Genomic DNA, 6,494 nt, shown 5'->3' with positions numbered 1-6,494 from the left:
TGAGGTATGCCCGAGGGGCTGTATACGAGTGATTGTGAGGTCTGCCCGAGGGGCTGTTTTTGATTTCATCATTTTTTTTGCTCACCTTTGCATTGAGCCTCTGTTTGAAACTGTTGAAAAATATCTTTAAATAATTTTTTTACTGGAACTGGGTTTAAACGAGATGAGTTGATTCAAACACTAATTTTTAAAGCATGTTGTATTTTACCGAGATTTCATGATATGAACTTTATATGCTTTATTGCTCGTCACTACTGCTTAGTCTTTATTTACTATTGTTACTTACTGAGTTGGCGTACTCACGTTACTCCCTGCACCTTGTGTGCAGATCCAGGTGTAGCTGGACATGGTAGCGTCTGTTGACTATTCCGGTTGCAGATTTTTCTCGGGGAGCTGCCTGGCGATCGCAGCCCTGCTCTTCTCCCTCTTATCTTCCTTTAGTTGTATTTAGCTATTTTCCAGACTATGTTAGTCTCGATATTATCAGACAAATTGTAGTAGATGCTCATGACTAGTGACACCCCGATGTTGGGCTTTTCTTTTCTGCACTTTTATTTGATTTGAACTCCTTTACGAAGGTTTTTATGTTAAATAGCCTTGAAAGTTTTCTTTAAAATAAAAATATCGGTTTGTTTGGAAATGAGTCGGCTTGCCTAGTTCCACGATAGGCGCCATCACGACAGGGTTAATTTGGATCGTGACAAGTTGGTATCAGAGCCTAGGTTACATAGGTCTCACGAGTCATGAGCGGGTTTAGTAGAGTCTTGCGGATCGGTACGGAGACGTCTCTACTTATCTTCGAGAGGCTGCTGCAGAACCCTTAGGAAAATCCACATTCTTGAATTCTTGTCGTGCGAATCTGTTGATTCTGGTAACTAAACATCTGTTGTTTCATTCTCTCACAGATGGTGAGGACTCGTACTACCGGTCAGGAGGGCCAGCCACCAGTACCACTAGCCAGGGCCGCGAGAGGCCGAGGTCGTGGTAGGGGCAGAGGTGCAGCCCGTACAACAACTGGGGCGGTACTTGCAGATCCACCAGTTATCCCAGATCAGGACCAGATTCCAGTTGTTGATGCACCAGCTCAGGCACCACCTGTGCCTATAGTGATTCCAGGCCTTCAGGAGGCCCTAACTCAAATTCTGACAGCGTGTATAGGCCTTGCTCAGGCGGTCTCTATCTCGACGGCCGCAACCACTTCTCAGGCCGGGGGAGGCACAGGCACTCAGACTCCCGTCGCTCGCATACCCGAGTAGGTTGTTCAAGGACTCCAGACATCGGAGGCACCACCAGCCCAGCCGGTTGCTGTTACTCAGGATTATATGGTTCCTGCTATGCCTGTGGATGATCAGCGTAGGTTGGAGAGGTTTGGGAGACTCCAACCGCTACTTTTCAGTGGCACAGAGAGAGAGGATGCTCAGGACTTCTTGGACAGGTGTCAGAGGATACTCCGTACTGCTGGTATTCTGGAGACTTGTGGGGTCTCATTCACTACTTTTTAGTTTTTTGGGGCTTCACTTAGATGGTGGGAGACTTACGAGAGTCGTAGGCCTGTTGGCGCAGCACCCCTTACTTGGCAGCAGTTCTCCGTGGTCTTTTTGGAGAAGTTCGTGCCTCAGTCCCGCAGAGACAAGCTACGCAGACAGTTTGAGCAGCTTCGTCAGGGTGATATGTCTGTGACACAGTATGAGATGCGGTTCTATGAGTTTGCCCATCATGCGATCTGGTTGGTTCGCACAGACCGAGAGAGGATCATGAGGTTTATAGATGGCTTCGATTTTTAGCTTCGGTTGCTTATGACCAGAGAGAGGGTGTCTGGTGCTACCTTTGATGAGGTTGTCGACATTGCTTGGCAGATTGAGATGGTTCGCGGTCAGGAGAGGGTTGAGAGGGAGGCCAAGAGGCCTCGTGGTCGGGGTGGATTCAGCGGTGCTCCTTTTGGGGGGCTGTAGAGGTCATCATTTCAGACAGGCTCAATCAGCTCTGGTTTGAATCACAGATACTTCCAGTATAATTTGCTGGAAGATTCTGAGTTTTAGATATTAATTAAGAAAAGTCGAGCATATTATACTGTCGTTTTATTCTGTACCATTTTATGCATTATTTTTTCTGGTTTTGAATCAAAGATACCTTCAGCACTATATGCTGAAGAGTTTGTAGTTTTCAAATATGTAATAATAAAAGTTTAGCATTTTATTCAGGACATTAGGGGAACCTTAAAAACTTATATGTGTTCTTCTATTTTGAATCACCGATACTTCTAGTATAATATGCTGGAAGTTTCTGAGTTTTACATATTAATTAAGACAAGTCCAGCATTTGATACTGGTGTTGTGTTCTATACCATTTTATGCATAATTTTTTGTAGTAGTTTGAATCAAAGATACCTCCAGTACTATATGCTCAAGAGTTTGTAGTTTTCACATATGTAATCACAAAAGTTCAGCATTTTATTCAGGTCATTACAAACTTAGATGTGTTCTTCTACTTTAAACGACAGATACTTCCAGTATAATACGTTGGAATTTTATGAGTTTTACATATCAATTCAGAAAGCTCCAGCCTCTTATACTGGTGTTTTGTTCTGGTTTTGAATCAAAGATACCTCCAGTACTATATGTTGCAGAGTTTGTAGTTTTCACATATGTAATCATAAAAGTTTAGCATTTTATTCGGGACATTAGGGGAACCTTAAAAACTTAGATGTGTTCTTCTTATTTGTATCATAGATACTTCCAGTATAATCTGCTGGAAGTTTCTGAGTTTTAGATATTAATTAAGAAAAGTCCAGCATATTGAACTGGCGTTGTGTTCTACACCATTTTATGCAGTATTTTTTCAGGTTTTGAATCAAAGATACCTCCAGTACTATATGCTGCAGAGTTTGTAGTTTTCACATATGTAATCATAAAAGTTTAGAATTGTATTTAGGACATTAGGGGAACCTTAAAAACTTAGATGTGTTCTTCTGGTTTGAATCACAGATACTTTCAGTATAATATGCTGGAAGTTTCTGAGTTTTAGTGTGATGACCCGATGTGTCATCTTATATTTTAGAACCTAATTATGCTCTTTGAAGCCTTAAATATCTCATTTTAACCTTTCTTGATTTGCGTGCACAGTCCGGGTATTTTTCTGAAAAGCTTTTATGTTAAAAATTGAGAAAATATGAAATTTTTTGCCTTAAAATCCATTTGAGTTGACTTTGGTCAACATTTTGAACAAACGGACCCGGATTCATATTTTGACGGTCCCGATGGGTCCGTATCGTAATTTGAGACTTGGGCGTATGCTCGGAATCGAATTCGAAAGTCCCTAGCCCGAGTTATCGGACTTTGTTGAAATTTGAAAGTTTGAAAGCTTAAAGAATTTGAAAGTTTGACCAATGTTTGACTTTATTGATATCGAGTTCGTATTTTGGTTCCAGAACCCAGTATAGGTCCAATACTATATTTATGACTTGTCTGTCAAATTTGGTGAGAAACGAAGTTGGTTTGACGTGATTCAGACGTCCGGTTGTGAAATTAGAAGTTCATGAGTTTTCTTAAAAATGTCCTTTGATTTGATTCTAAATTCATAGTTCTAGGTGTTATTTTGGAGATTTGATCGCGCGAGCAAGTTTGTATGATATTTTTAGACTTGTGTGCGTAGTTGGTTTAGAGCCCCGAAGGCTCGGGTGAGTTTCGGATAGGCTTCGAAGTGAAATTGGCCATAGAAATATTGCTGGTGTTTTCAGTTCTGGTGCAGGTCTCTGATCTCGCATTTGCGAGATCAGGCTTCACATTTGCGACCTCTGATGGGTTCGCATTTGCGAGGCTAAAGTTCGCATTTGCGAACTTGACTATCCCGCTTTTGCGAAGGCAGAGTCGCATTTGTGACTCAACACTGTTTGAGAATCTTCGCATTTGCGAAGGTAGGGCCGCATTTGCGAGGGTTGTAGGGTTCGCATTTGCGGCTATTTTATCGCATTTGCGATCACTGGGATTTCTGAAGGAGTTCGCAATTGCGACCTCTTTCTCGCAATTGCGAACCTTATATCGCCATTGCGACATCTGCAGCTGGGTAAAACTTGACTTAGACAGGATTTTTGCTCATTCTTCAAAATTTTCAAAACAAGAAACCCTAGAGGCGATTTCTCAAAGAACCTTTCTTCTCCAAATCATTGGTAAGTGATTCTAAACTAGTTTCCTTCAATCTCTCACTACATTTCCTAAGATTTCAACCTAAAATCTTGTATTTTCATGGTGGAAATTGGGGGTTTGGGTAGAATTAGGGATTTTTGTAAAATAGGGATTTAGACCTCAAATTGAGATCGAATTCCAAAATAAATTACATAACCGGGCTCGGGGGTGAATGGGTAATCGAGTTTTGGTCCGAATTTCGGGATTGGACCAAGCGGACCTGGGGTTGACTTTTGTTGACTTTTTCAATAATGACCTAAATTGAATCCTTTGCAATCGTGGGGAGTTCCTAAGGCTTAATTTGAATCGTTTGGATGGTAATTTGTTAGATTCCATTGGTTCAGAGGCTTGTTTGAAAGGTAAAGTTGTGATTGAGCTTTGAGTGAATCTTTGGAGCGAGGTAAGTGTCGTGGTTAACCTCGACTTGAGGGATTAAGACTTATTTGTCTATTTGCTACATGTTTAGATGTTGGGTACAACATATATGTGAGGTGACGAGTACTTATGCGTTGTTGTTGGGTTTAAGCATGTGGGCGGGGCTTGTTTCTTGTAGTTTATTGCTTACCTTAATCTTGTTATCCATGCTTAGACTAGTTATTTACTAAATTGATCGTTCTTATCGTGTTTACGAGCTTTTGTGATAATTGAGTATTGATTCCAAAGTTGAGATTGGTATTGTGGAACCATTGTTGAAGTAAGGCTTGTTCTTGTCTATTCTATCTCCCTGTTTTTACTTTTTCATTGTTATTTGGTGAGGGAGAGTGTTAATGCACGAAGGGTGATGCCCTGCCATGTTATGAGAGTTAATGCACGAAGGGTAATGCCGTGCTATGTTATGAGAGTTAATGCACGAAGGGTGATGCCGTGCCATATTGTGAGTGTTAATGCACGAAGGGTGATGCCGTGCATATTATGAGAGTTAATGCACGAAGGGTGATGCCGTGCCACGTTATGAGAGTTAATGCACGAAGGGTGATGTTGTGCCTTATCTATTGATTTACATTGTGAGGTTGAGAATAAAAGCACGAAGGGTGATGCCGTGCAATATCTTTATTTCATTGTGAGGTTGAGAATAAAAGCACGAAGGGTGATGTCATGCAATCTCCTTTATTGTGTTTAATTGTTTTCACTAGTTAAAGGCATATTGACTGTTATGGTTATCATTTCTGTTGTATCTCTTATATCCTATTTCCCCCCTTTAGCATGTCCCCTCCCAATAGTACATGTTTAGCTGTTATTGTTGTTTTCTTGTACATATACTGTTATATGTACACGTTTATTATGTGGGTGTTTTGTCATAACCTCGTCACTACTTCGTCGAGGTTAGGCTCGACACTTACGAGTACATAGAGTCGGTTGTACTCATACTACACTCTGCACTTCTTGTGCAGATTTTGGTACCGGTCCTAGCTGATTGTGAGGCTTAGCAGCTTGGATTTGCTTATTGGAGACTCAAGGTAGATCTGCTAGCGTCCGCAGACCTTGGAGTCCCCTTCTATCTCCCGTAGACCTTGGAGTCCCCTTCTATCTCCCCTATTTTACTGTTTCTTTTCAGTCAGAACGGTTATATTTCTTTCAGACTCTGTTTGTAGAAAATTTTAGAAGCTTGTGAGTTGTGACTCCAGATCCGAATTGTATCAGATATTTTGGGCTTTATGTTATTTCGCATTTCAGTTTTAGCTTCCATTTAGTTTAATTTATTCTGTTATTGAAATTGACTAAAATTGGTTTAAAAATCCTCTAACACTGACTTGCCTAACAAGTGAAATATTAGGCGGTGACATTTAGATATTAATTAAGAAACATCCAGCATATTATACTGGCGTTTTGTTCTGCGCCATTTTATGCATTAATTTTTCTGATTTTGAATCAAAGATACCTTCAGTACTATATGATGCAGAGTTTGTAGTTTTCAAATATGTAATAATAAAAGTTTAGCATTTTATTTAGGACATTAGGGAAACCTTAAAAACTTATATGTGTTCTTCTGGTTTGAATCACAGATACTTCTAGTATAATCTGCTAGAAGTGTCTGAGTTTTACATATTAATTAAGACAAGTCCAACATTTATATTGATGTTGTGTTCTATACCATTTTATGCATAATTTTTTATTGTAGTTTGAATCAAAGATACCTCTAATACTATATGCTGGAGAATCTGTAGTTTTGACATATCTAACGACAAAATTCCATCTTTTTATTCAGGATAGTAGGTGAATCTTAAACATTTAGATATATTCTTGGTATTTGTAAGTTTAGAATCATACATACTCTCCGTATAATATTCTGAAAGTTTGTAAGTTTAATATATA

The sequence above is a fragment of the Nicotiana tabacum genome, chromosome 23, assembly GCF_000715075.1.
Source record: "Nicotiana tabacum cultivar K326 chromosome 23, ASM71507v2, whole genome shotgun sequence".
In the NCBI taxonomy this organism is placed as follows: Eukaryota; Viridiplantae; Streptophyta; class Magnoliopsida; order Solanales; family Solanaceae; genus Nicotiana; species Nicotiana tabacum.
This window is presented reverse-complemented; position numbering follows the sequence as displayed.